Consider the following 14,137-nt stretch of genomic DNA (forward strand, 5'->3'; position numbering starts at 1 on the left):
CTGTGGCTGGACTTCCTGTGATGTAACAACTGTACCCCTCTGAAGTGCCTTGCACTAACTTGAGAAAGAACACAAAGGTGAGACTAGGATGAACTCTCTCATTGGTCAGATAAAACACTGGCCTGGATTTTGCAGTGGTAATAATAATGGTGGAGCTATCAGTGTTCGCCATTATTATGGTGTTAAGCAAACTGCAACTTTTAGTTTCTGCGCATGAGTAGTTAATTTGTGAAAACCCAGAAGATGTTTTTAGCGATACTGTGCACCTCGATAGGATTCTCTAATGCAGTCCTTTCCGATTGACACAACGATAAATATCTGGCATGAACTTGCTATTCTTGTCCACTATGTCACACTAAAAGCAGCTGAGAAAGTTAGGGTGGCACGCTGGAAAGGACGCCAGATTAGAGGAAGTGTATGCTGAGAAGTCACGGAAACTCTAAGAACCACCAGCAGCAAGGTGAATGCCAAATTTCTTCACTGCTGACTGCAAAACATGAGCAAGATCAGCTTTACTTAAATTATTTTTGTATCCCTAAAACAATTGAAGGTTTCCAGCTGTTACTTGTTCACCAAATAAGTGGATTAATTTTCCATTATTAACATGCAATAATTATTATTGGTTTAATGGATAGTGTAATTTAATAAGGATAATACTCTTTCACCTTGTGTTTTACAAAAGAGGGATGGAGATCATGAATTTGTATACCGGTTACCTTATTACTCAATTACAAAATCCAAACCCTGTGATAAGTAAGTTTATATATTGTTGTTCACATCAATGAGAACCTGTTAATTAAAATAGTTTCAACATGGATAATATTTGGCTTTGATTGCTGATCATCCTTGCCTTGTATGGTACTAGGATAACGGTTTTCTTGGTCAACGCACCACATTTCTTTTCAAGACTGCATTAAGATTATTTGTCACACTGCATGACCCTTACTCCTTTTTCTTCTTCTTTGTTTCAATCAAGAAGAAAACATTAATTTGACTGCCCAGTTGCTAAGTAGTTTCTGGTTTATCAAATTGGAAGTTGAAGTAGATTGGAAAGGTAGACTGTTTTTTTAAAAGTTGCATGCAAAGTGGATGGATTAACTTGGCAGGAATATTATGGGGAAATCAGTAAGTGACAGTTATAATAAATGAATTATTTTATCAATTATTATGAATGATGACTGTGAATAAATTACACATGCAGTCAACTAGCTCAGGAATTCCTAGGCAGGAAAATTTTATGAAATAGCATTCCTGGTATACTTACTATGTCGGGACTGCAAATTGGAAAATAAGGCACAGAGGTCAGTGTGTCCGATAAGATTTTTTGCCAATTAACTTATGGACAGGAAACTGAACAGGTTTCATGGACTTCCATGGCCACGTTCCTGATATGCGTTCACGATTTCTAGATGCTCAGTGCTGGAATGCTTATCAGAAAATCTAATCTATGTAGAAGTCAATAAAGTATGGATTATGAAAAGGCTTACAGCACTAAGGGCTATATTTTACCTTTTTTACAAAAGGGGTTAAATGCCCTGATTTTGTCAAATTGAGTAGCTGCCAATTAAAACAGTAAGTTGCCTGAATTTGTTTTGAGCAATTTCTTGAAAGCAAAATCCTTATTGAGAACGAATGAAAACTGACCAAACGTGACACACATGCAACAATTCTCTTTTAACACATCTCAAGTGACTGAATGGGCAAACTCAGAAGTGGGGCATGGGTGTGTAACACAGGAAGAAGTAGGAAATGTTTCCATGGTTTCCATGAAAATGAAAATCAGGAGATATGTATAATGGACGGCTGCTTCAATATCATCTGTTTTACACTGTTGCCCTAAGTCAAAATTATTCCTCTTCTTCAATTAATATAATGATGTTGCCAAAGTACAACAAGGTCTCTCTATGGGATGGGAACATGCCGCCTCTTATAAGATTCCTTCTCTGCTTGGAATGTTATCAAATTTCCATTGCACTAATTCAGTCTCTTTTCTTTAGCAGGCTGCAGATGGAGAGAAGTGAGACTAGTTTCCCTGATGAATGAATAAGACCATGTGCTACTTAAAGTTCCTTGAAGAAAAAAGTGCATAATCATCAAAGCAACTAAGGACACCTGAATTGTAACTGTATCTCCACAGACAGGTTTGTGTAATTCTCATGTATTCTCTCAATTCTGTCTAGTTGGAGCACATATTTTTTTCTGAAAGCTACGTGTAAAATAAAATAATGAAGTTTGAAACTTCTGAGCTCTGGTAACTGGTCATATGAAAGACCAGAATTTTTAGCTCATCGGGCAGGCGTGCGCCTGACGCATACGAGTGTAAAGTGACGCACGATGGGTCGGGTGAGTGTCCCGATGTCATCGCACACTCGCGCGATATTTCGGTCAGCGTGGGAGTCAGCACTCATGGTTGGCGGGCAGGTGAAAAGGCCAAGCGGCCTTAGCATTTTTTAGGTAACCTCATCCACGGGTGGGATGAGGTTTCCAACAGCAATTAAAAATAAAATTAAAATTTTAACTCTTCATTAATAACATCTCCCTGCTCATTTGACAGAGTCACATGAGGGGACAGTTTTTTTAACATTTTAAAATTCTTTATTTTTTATTTTCATAAATCTCCATCTCCCTGATTCAGCTTTGTGCCTCAGGGAGCTTTTCCTGCGCGCACCCGTGCACATGCGCAAAGTTCCCCACTGGCCCTCCTTCCCCCCCCAAACAGTCAGCGCTGATCGCTGCAGCGCACGTTTCACGCTGGGCGGGCCTTAATTGGTCCACCAGCATGAAATTGCAGTCGACTTCCTGACCTTTCCCGCCCGTCCATGCCGAGCCCGCCCAACGAGGACAAAATCCTGGCCATGGTGTGTAAATTTTTACCTTTTTGCCTGAGACTTGGCTCAGGGTTAATCCTCTTACCTGAATTAGAAAGGCATGGCACTCCATACATACAAGCGCATAATCAAGGCAGACGGTTCAGTGCAACCTTAAAGAATGGTTGCATTATTGGAAGCGCTATCTTATTGATGAGACATTAAACTGAGGCCCTGTTAACTCTCTCAGAATTTAAAAGATATCATGGTAGTATACAAAGCAAAGCAGAATAGTTCTCCTACCATCTGCATTAATTTTGTTCCTCCACCAACATCACTGAAACAAATTGAATTTTTTCCCATGTGCAACCTAGAAATTCCCTCATTTCCTAAATTGCCGGTGTCTGCAAGCCAAAAGCAATTCATTGGTGTGGAGTGCTACACACCATTTTGATTTTGTTTTTGAAGATTCCTCTTTTTCTTTTGATACCCATAATTTGTTGGCATTATGTTACAATTTGATTAGAAATAAATATATTGATTGATTTACACACTATGGTAGGTATTTCCCAGGTTATTTCTCCGCACCACCCCCCCCCCCCCCCCCCCCCCCCAAACCACCTGTGATTTCATTGGAGGGGCTGCAGAAATCCTGTTCACATTTTTGAAAAAAGTCGTTTTGTGAAGTTAAATGCAGCAGAGTGGGAGCAGCTCTGAGGAAATTGCTCACCGATTTGTAATGTTTGCTATTTGAAGGTTTGTTGAAATGAAGATCCTGTAGGATATCCTTAAAGGAGTGAAGTATGCCTGATAAAGAAAGGAATAGGCTTGTAGAAATATAAATGGACAAAGACACGGGGAAATTTCACCTGTTAATGATGGGTGCTTGGTGAAGGAATAACATAATTCTAAAGATGAGTTCATAAGACCATAAGAAACAGGAGGACATTTGGTTCTTCAAGCCTGCTCTGCCATTCAATACGATCATGCCTGATTGTCTGTCTCAACTCCGCCTTCCCACACTATCCTTACCCGCTTTAATTTCCTTAATGCCTGTCTTGAATATATTCATTGACTAAGCACCCACAAGCCTCTAGGTTAGAGAATTCCAAAATCAGCTTGATTTTAAATCTTTACGACAGCCATAAATACCTTTGGTCCATTGGTGTCAGTTACTCCCCCATAAACCCTCCAAAAGTCTTACTTTAAAGGCAATTGATTCTCAATGACACTCCATACCTCCTTACACATAAATGTAAATTAGGACCATAGCAATCACATGCCCCCACAAGCCAATTGAACATTCCTGCCTTTCACATGGATGCTTCTTCAGTCTTTGCAAAGGAAGACTGAAGACACACTTGGTGAGATGAGACCTGATTTGAAACAACAAGCTTTTATTTCACAGTGAATATACAGCATAGCCACTGTGACCAGGATCACTTATTTCAAATGGTATAGCTTATTTTCACAAATTAATACAAACTATAGAACATTTTATGCTTTCCACATCACTGACCTGAGTAAAAGCCGAATCTCTTCATCGTAACAAATTCTGTCACTGCCTTCTAGTTAATAAACCTGACTGCCTTTCCAGCTGTACTATTTCAAAAAGCTTGTATACCATTGTTCCTGTGTCTCTTTATTTTAATCTCCCTCTTCCTAGGTGGACAGGGATTAAAGGAATCTTCAACACAGTGGGGGGCAGAGTTTCTGCTTTGAGTGCAATAAGCAATTCCAGTACAAATAGCGCCAAAAATTACATATGTTTTGAAAAGTACATGGTTTTTCTCTCCCTGAAGCTTTCGTCTAAACTCATGTGTATATCACTGAATGTAAAATCTTTCATGAACCAGTGCACTTGGACAGCATTTTTAAATTAGTTCTTTTACATCTGCTTTAAAAAAATTCCCTGACATATTTAAGGTAAAGTTTGATTAAAGTTTACATTGGTTTATCACAAAAAATGGTTTAAATCATAGTGCCAACCTAGCACCTAGAACCATAGAACCATAGAAAAGTTATGGTGCAGGAAGAGGCAATTCAGCCCATCGTGTCTGCACTGGCCAAAAAGGAGAACAAGGAAACTGGCCACTCATTTTAATCCCATTTTCCAGCACCTGGTCCATAGCCTTGCCGGTTACAGCACTTCAGCTGCAGATCCAGGTACCTTTTAAATGAGTTGAGCATTTCAGTCTCAACCACAAACTTAGGCAGTGAATTCCAGATGCCCATCACCATCTGGGCGAAAAAGATTTTCCTCATATCCCCTCTAATCCTTCCAACAATCACCTTAAATCTATGCCCCCTGATAATTGACACCTCGGCCAGAGGAATCAAGTCTTTCCTGTCTTCCGTATTTAAGGCTCTCATAATTTTGTATGCCCCAATTAGGTCATCCCTTATCCTCCTCTGTTCTAAGGAAAACAGCTTTCTTTACCACCCTGTCCACCTGCCCTGTCACCTTCACATCCTGTGGACATGCACTCCAAGGTCTCGCACTTCCTCAACCCCTTCAATAACTTCCCGTTTATTGAGTATTCCCTTGTTTTGTTTGCTCTCCCCAAATGCATTAGCTCCCACTTCTCCAGGTTGAATTCCATTTGCCACTTCTCCGCCTACTCAACCAAATCATTCATATCATTCTGGAGTCAACAGCTATCCTCTTCACTATCAACTACATGGCCAATTTTTGTATCATCTGCAAATTTCCCAATCATGCCTCCCACATTTAAGTCTAACTCATTAAAATATACAACAAACAGCAAGGCCCCCAACACTGAGCCCTGTGGAACATCACTGGAAACTTTTCCCATTCGCTAAAACATCCATCGACCATTACCCTTTGTTTCCTGTCACTGAGCCAATTTTGGATCCAACTTGCCACCTTCCCCTCTATCCCATGAGATCTCACTTTCCTGATTGGTCTACCATGTGGGACCTTGTCAAATACCTTACTAAAATCCATGTAGATAACATCCACTACACTACCCTCATCAATCCTTCTTATTACTTCCTCAAAAAATTCTACTCAGTTAGTAAGACACGATCTTCCCCCAACAAAACCATGCTGACTATCCCTGATCAATCCGTACCTTTCTAAGTGACAGTTAATCCTGTCTCTCAGGATTATTTCCAATAATTTGTCCACCACCGAAGTCAGACTGACCAGCCTATAATTTTCTGGCCTATCCCTCGCACCCGTTTTAAATAATGGTACAACGTTCGCAAACCTCCGATCCTCTGGAGCCTCACCTGTATCTGGTGAGGATTGGAAAATTATCCTCAGAGCATCTGCTATTTCCTCCCTGGCTTCCTTCAACAGCCTAGGATAGTCCATCTGGCCCTAGTGAGTTATCCACCTTCAAGGATACCAGTTCCTCCAGTATTTCCTCTCTCACTATGCTTATAATATCAAATATTTCACACTCTTCCTCCTTAACTAGAATGTCTGCATCATCCCTCTCCTTAGTGAGGACAGAAACAAAGTACTCATTGAGAACCTTGCCCACATCTTCTGCATCAACCTAGAAGTTACCATGTACATCTCTGTTAGGCCCTACCATTTCCTTAGTTATTCTCTTGCTCTTGATGTATTGGTAAAGCATCTTAGGATTTCTTTGGTTTTACCTGCCAATGTTTTTTCGTATCCTCTCTTTGCTTTCCTAATTTCCATTCTTACTTCACCCCTGTATTTTCTATACTCCTCTAGGCTTTCTACAGTATGCATTAACCCTATGAGTAGCCCAATTTTAAATGATTGAAAATGAGTTTTAAAAATTGTACAAAACTATTTTCTAATTAGATTGGAGTATAGCAATCAGTTTGTTGGTAACTTTAAAATCAAATCGAATCAAAATCTTTCAATCTTGCGCCTAAATGATCTAACTTTATTTTTAGAGCCTCCTTGAAGACAAGCACAGTTAGTGGAAACTCTCACTAGTGATTAGTTCACCCTGGGGTGTAGCCAGTTTTGGGCAGGGCTTGTTTCTCACACTATGGGCGGGATTTTCCGCACCCACCCGCCGCTGGGATCTTCCAGTCCTTCCACAAGTCAATGGACTTCCAACTGGGGCGCCAGGTCTCGCCCGCACCGGGGCTGGAAAATCCCGGCCTATGTTTTTTTTCAAAACTAACATAAAATATCACAGAGACTTGTTTTGCAGTGAGCATAACTCAAGCTTAAAATTTCATAACTTTGTGTTATTCATGTAAATTTTGGTTGAGTTGCATCGTAAAAACCATTGACCTGGAGACTCCAGAGGTGGAATTTTGTGGCCCAGTCACAGCGGGGAGGGGCTGGGGGTGGAAAAATGCAGTGAGCCATTCAAAAGTCCTTTGACTTTGGCGGGACTGGCTGGAAAATTCCACCCCAGGTCAGTAAGTGTGAAGTTTTTTTTGATTACCAAGAAGATAACAAATTGTTTATCTTTTAGTCTCTGTGGAAAACAACTTCTATTTAACATATTAATCACCTTATTTCAAGGTGCCTTTAGAAGTTACTTGCAAATATACATTATACATACCAAAAAAAAAGGTAATTCTAATTCCGTGGAAAGTAGCCAAAAGTATTGAAACAAGACATCTAGTTCTGCATTACTGCTTTAAAGAATTAAAGTGAAGAACTTATCGATAGATTTGAATGAGCTATTTGATTATAACGCGTCTCCTGTTGTTTCTGGGTTAAGATGATATTTGAAGCAAGCAATAAATATGAAGAAAGAAAAGGTGAAATTGCTTTTTTATAAATCTAATTTTTGTTTGAAATAAATATCTGACATATGCATATATTTATTTTGAAACTTAGATAAAAGCCCATGCCTAATGAATTTAATAGCCTCTACCTGCACTGTTATTTTCCTAAGCATCTGGCCTTGGAAAGTATTGGAATTGCTTGTGCATATTTTGATGTTGACAAAACGCTTCTTTAAATGTTATTTTGTGCAATGTTGGTGCGTCTAATTAAATCAATGTTCAGGGTGAAGCATCAATCATTGTCAGCTCCAGCTCCCAATGTGCTGATTGAACACTCCCTGTTAAAGAGTATTTAATATGCACCAATCATCCCACATACTTTAAACAGCAGCATGTGTTCTATTCATGCTTTTTCATTGGACAAAGCAATTGTAGCTCCCTCACATCTTGTTGAAGTTGAAGTTTATGTCAGTTATTTTTACTATGGAAGGTTTAGCTGCTGGGAAAATTAATGAAAGATGCAAATCATCCGTGAAAAATGACAAAATCTCAGTTTAAGGCTGAAAGCAATTATGTGCTATTCATCCATAATATTGTTACCCTTTGATATTTCAAAGAGTCAGCATCATCTGTTCCTGAGAATATTGTTCAATGCCAAAAGCAACATCTTTTGGTTATTCCTGCTGCCACACTGCTTTGAAATGTTCAGAGCAAAAATACATAATGTTAAGGGAAAAGACAAGTTTCTGAAGTTGTAATCGTAAAATATTCTGATGAACTTTTATTTCTTCATGAATACCATATTAACATCTTCTGTGGAAATCAGGGAGGCACAGATAGCCAAGGAAAAATGAAATATTTTGAACCCTTGAGGATGGGCTAAATTGTGTTAAGGGAATTGTTCATTGGGAGAATATACTTTTTGTTGCTTCTACTGTGATCAGTTTGTTGGAATTTTCACAATTATTTTTTATTAATACACAAGTATATTACTAGTGTATAAGAAATGAAAGTTTTAATCTTGTAAACTTGGGTTCATTTTTTGGCTGATTTCTACAGTCTTGGTTAGAAGTGCAGTTCACTTTGTCTGGCAAGGGCACATGGCAAACTATTTTACCTAATATTTCATCAAATTCTCTTGTGGCAAAATGTTAAATTATACATTATGAAATCTATTTCCTTTGTGCAATTTGATGGCCTGGGAGCCAGAGTATTGATGTGTTTATTCAAATTGAGTTGAAAACTCGCATCAGTGATGTTTTCTTCAGTCGTTTATAATCATGTTCAGTGGATTATTAGTTATCTTCAACTGAGGCAAAGAACTTAAGTATTTCAATAAAAAGATTTGAGCAACAAAAAGTGCAATAGCTTTTAATTTCATTAATTAATTAATGGAACAAAATGTATTATACATCATATAATAATTACCCAGATTTTCTTCCATTTTTTAGCATATTAAAGGCCTAAAGAATAATTGAATATTTAAAAGAAATTGCAACTACTGAGATAATGTGATAAATTGAGTGTTGTCAATTATACTTACTCCAACATATCTAGTGGCATTACAATAATCAGTTTAATAATGCAACATTTTAAATATTTAATGTTTCATTGTAGTGAATGCCTACAAATTAATTCAGGATGCAATTAAACATTTAGGGTCTGTAATTGGTGAATCAATCATTGCTCTTTCCTTACACATTTTGCCTTTATTTATTTTACTTTCCACCTCAAATTACCTTGACCTATTCATTGCAAAATTCTGGTGCTATGATTTGAAGATTGCAAACCATAGATGTTCCATGGATTTGATAAGGCTGCCAAAATAGAGGTCAAAAGCAAAAAACTGCAGATGCTGGGCAGCAATTTTTAAAACAGAAAATACCAAAAACACTCAGTAGGTTAGACAACACCTGCTAGGAAAGAAATTTAGAGTTAATATTTTAGGCTGATAGCCTTTCATCATAACTGGAAGATGTTAGAAATGAACCACTTTTAAGCAAGTATGGAGTCTTGGAAAAGTGGATGGAAGGAGTGGAAGAAACAAACAAACAAAAGGCAAAGTGCTGTTACAGAGCAGAGCAAGAAAGATTAAATAACAAAAGTAATGATGGTTGTTATGATCTCCATAAAGACCAATAAAAGAGATTTTAAAAAGAGATTTGAAAATCCAGTTAACCACTGAAAGAATGACCTGACATGTTTTAAACCTTCTACTGTAACAAATGACTAAATAACACTATTAATTAAACACTTTTTTTGTAGGCAACTTAGCTTTAACTAAAAAAGTGACATTCCATTTGTATACTCATCACCCATCAGGCTCTTAATGAGATTACAATCCTTTTAGCAAACAGTCCACAGTTACTCCCAGCTTCCAATGGATCCCCATATCCCCATTTCTTCTTAACTTCAAGTGACCATCTCCAGATGCTTTCCTCAGTTTTCAGGTTAAATCCACTAGCAGCAATGAAGCCTGTTCTGATGATTCTCCTTCCCCTTGGCCATTCCAAAACAAATTTCCCAGAATCCATAGAAGGCTGTAGGATGTGTCCCTTCGACCAGAGACTGTGTCCCTCCTGTCAGTCAGCCTTTTCTCTTTGCTGACCACACAGAACTGCTGCTGTCTGTCAGTGATATTCACTGATTTATAGGGAATCCTGTAACCTGATCTCAAAAATGGCTTCCACTGCCCTCTTTCCCTTGGAAATATGAAGTACGTTAACCTTGCATCCATGTAGAAACGCTAATTAGCTATGTTCGATCCCAACTCCTTTTCATCTGTTATAATCCCAGCTGATGTTACTACTTGACAAGTGAGATCCCAGGTTAGAAACTGGCAATAAAAACTATCTTATACTCTCATGTTCACAGTAATTACACAGTCCATGTAAACTGATAGGTGACCTGTGGTCAGGCACCACACTGTGAAACCAAGTGACAGTGACAGATGCCACCTCAACAAGATGCTATGGGTCCCTCATCAACTTCCGCCAAATGCCTGTCACACTGTAAGCCAACCGGTCTCACTGAACTCTGTCTTTCACACAAGGGTTTCCAATCTCCACTATTGAAGAACCCACTTTGGAATCTTCTCCCAAATTATGCTTTCTCTCAGATGCCTTCCACAAAGGCCCACTTCCAGGGTTTTGTACTCTCCTTGCAATGCTCCTCTCCCCTGGATCGCATTCATGCTTTGCCTTCCTTGCACTTTGTCTCAAATACACAGCCCTGCCAACAGAACACCACTGCTTCACAAGCCTACAGTAAGGAGTCACCAACCTTTTACTGTCTCCTCAAATCTTCTGGCTTCTCGCGAGCCCATTTTGCTTTAAGTCTGCAGCTTTCTACCTTTAAACTTGGGGTCTTCCTCTGCTTTTCACTCTTCACTTCGCTTAACAGGACCTTTTCCAGGTTCTTGGTCTTCCTTTGACTAGAAGGTCTTCTTGGGACTTTATTGTTCCACTCCCTGGTTTCTGGGACCCTTTCCCGCTCTCATGGGAAATCTGCTTTCTGCAGTTCACTCGCCTGTCCAGCTACTCCTGGCTCATGGTTTCAACTGAACTAAAATGACTTTTCTATTTTTCTCTGTCTCTGTGGGCCCCTCTCTCTGGACCCCTATTGCTTGGCAACAGCACGGTTTTTGTATCTTGTGTTTGTTTTAACATCCCTTCAAAAGTCATGAAACCTTATGGGCAGCATCTTCCGGTCGGCAAGCGATGACAGGGCCCACTCGCCAACATGTAAAATGACGCGGGGATACTTCGGGCGTGCGTCCCAACATCACCCTGCGTCATTTAGATTTGCAGCTCGGCAGGTGCTTAACGCCTTAACTATTAAGGCCATTAAAAAACTAGTTAAGGTGATTAATGGACCTGCCCGTCCAACCTTAAGGTTGGCGGGCAGGCCGGGAGCCCAGGTGGGCTTCGGAGAAAACATTAAACCTTATCCACAGGTGGGATGAGGTTTCATGAGGGTTTTTAAATTTTTATAAAATATTTCAGTAAAAGTTATGGACATGTCAAAACTCATTTTTTCAGTGTCACTTTGGGGGAGATGGCAGGGAAATTTTTTTATCACCTTTACTTGAAGTTTTCAATCGGAGCTAATCTCCCTGAGGCAGCACTTTGCCTCAGGGGGATCTATGCATCTTTTGCATGCATGCGCCAGCTGAGGAAATCCCCCTCCTCCGCCTGCACAGGGAGCGCACAGCGCTTCTTGGTGGACGTCATGCTGGGTGGGCCTTTTTTGGCCAGTCCACGTAAAATGGCAGCGCCCATCCCCCCCGACCGGGGGCGCCAATCGGAAGGCCGCCTGCCCACGCCTGCTCCTGCACTTCCCCCACCAACAGGGGGAAAATGTTGCCCTATTAGAACCCAGGCATCTTTTAAAGTGAAACCAAACCTCAAGTTCCCCTCTTTCTTAACACACAAATACAGAAGTACAAATTAAACTTAAAACTAAACCTCATTCCTAACACCCGCAAATACAAATATGACTTACTTAGACTATCTCTAATTCCTAACACATCTTAGAAGTAAATGAATGGTTTACAGTACAACTGTTTACAACCCAATACCAACAACACTTTTCTGGTTCTTTAGGAGACTCAGTGTCTATTCATGGTACTCATGACTCAGAGGCTGCTGCCATTGTGTTCAAGTGTAAATACCTTTCACCCTCTTCTCAATAAAACAATCTAAGCCTTCCTTTGATCTTTAACAATCAAACTACCCATGCTTACTGTCAGGCAGAGTGCAGAACAGGTCACATGATCGCCTCTTCATTTACACTACATTTAATGCTACAGTCTCAAAATATAATAATCACATAAACCACATAATTGTAACACAGTGCAAGGATGTAAAAAGGAGCTGAAATTGGGCCAGAGGAGTTGTAAATGTTCACAGAAGAATGGCAAATTGAGCAGGAAGCATACAAAGTCTGGCCAATTGGAGAGGGTTACTGTGACCTTGGACTGTGTCCAAGGGAAAAGCAGGTAGACCACAGATGGGGACCATATTCCAATCACAGATCCCAATCTGATGTAACTCTTTTGAGTCAAAACAATTAACTAAATTAACAATAACAAGGGAGAAATTAAGCACAGCCCCTAATTCAGGTCAGCTGTAAAACCAAGGACAAAGTTTAAAGGAAACTTACAAACATTAAACCAAAATGTGATTAAAGGGGTCAACAAAACACCCCAGCACATAGTTCCTTCACTCCCAATGGCCCTGGTGCAGTCATCCTCCATTAGGAGCACCTGTTTCTGAGAGAAAATGAGAGTGGTGATTGTGATTTAAAGCTGTTAAACTCAATGTTAAGGCCAGAAGGATATAAATTGTCTAGTAGAAAGATGAGTTTCTGTTCCATTATATTCTGCTAAGCTTCATTGAACAATACAGGAGTTTCAGGATAGAGGAGTTAGAGAAGAAGTGAGATGAGAATAAAAGTAGAAAGCATCCAGATGTTGAGGTTCATATTTGTGGACTGAAAAGAGGTGATCAGCAAAGTTATCAGCCAATCCGTGTTTCATCTTCTGAATACAGAGGAGACTACATTGTGAACAGTGAATACAGTATACTTAGTTGGAAGAAATACAAGTAAATTGCTATTCCACTCAAAGTGTGTCTTTGGGCCTCTACATGATGGGAAGGGAGAAGGTGAAAGGGATGTTGTTGCATCTCCTGCTCTTGTAATGGGAAGGTATCAAAGAAGGTGAGAAGGTGTTGGGTGTTAAAAGGCAACATTCCAGCATTGATAGCACTGTCAACGACCCTCTCCATCACTTTGCTGATCAGGAGTAGACTGATGGGGCAATAATTGGTCAGGTTGGATTGTCCAGCTTTTTGTGGACAGGACATAACCTGGGCAATTGTTCACACTGCAGCATAGATGCCAGTGTTATAGTTGTACTGAAGCAGCTTGGCTGAAGACCTGTACTTCAGAATTAGCTGTGCCCCTAGCCAAGCTGCTCCAGTGCAACTACAACACTGCAGTGTGGAAAATTGTCCACAAAAACCTGGACAATCCAACCCGACCAATTACCGCCCCATCAGTCTACTCCCGATTAGCAAAGTGATGGAAAGTGTCGTTGATAGTGATATCAAGCAGCACTTACTCAGCAATAACTTGCTTACTGATGCTCAGTTTGGGATCTGCTAGGGCCACTCAGCTTCTAACATCATTACAGCCTTGGCTCAAACATGGACAAAAGAGCTGAACTCCAGAGGTGAGGCAAGAGTGACTGCCCTCAACATCAAGGCAGCATTTGACCAAGTACAGCATCAAAGGGCTGAGCAAAACTGAAGGCAGTGGGAATCAGGAGGAAAACTCTCCACTGGCTGGAGTCATACTTAGCACAAAGGAAGATGGCTGTGATTGTTTGAGGTCAATCATCTCAGTCCCAGGACGTCACTGCAGGAGTTCATTAGGGTAGTGTCCTAGGTCCAACCATCTTCAGCTGCTTCATCACTGACCTTCCCTCCATCATAAGGGCAGATGATTGCACAATGTTCAGCACTGTTCACGACTCCTCAAATGCTGAAGCAGACTGTCTATTTCTGGCAAGACGTGGACAATATTCAAGCTTGGGCTGATAAGTGTCAAGTAACATTCACGCCACACAAGGG

At 40.1% G+C, this 14,137-nt stretch overlaps 1 protein-coding gene across 3 annotated transcripts in view; it reads left to right on the plus strand.

Annotated features, from left to right (window-relative positions):
- ndst3 (N-deacetylase/N-sulfotransferase (heparan glucosaminyl) 3) overlaps positions 1-14,137 on the plus strand; it is a 1,004,816-nt gene that overhangs the window by 235,706 nt on the left and 754,973 nt on the right. For 2 of the 3 annotated variants that reach the window (XM_078543131.1, XM_078543140.1), the window contains exon 2: positions 1,998-2,141. The gene's annotated coding sequence lies outside the window, so the exon portion shown is untranslated. The remainder of the gene's footprint in view (positions 1-1,997; positions 2,142-14,137) is intronic. The other variant, XM_078543148.1, reaches the window with a different exon arrangement.

This window comes from Cetorhinus maximus, chromosome 1, assembly GCF_964194155.1.
Source record: "Cetorhinus maximus chromosome 1, sCetMax3.hap1.1, whole genome shotgun sequence".
Lineage (NCBI taxonomy): Eukaryota > Metazoa > Chordata > Chondrichthyes > Lamniformes > Cetorhinidae > Cetorhinus > Cetorhinus maximus.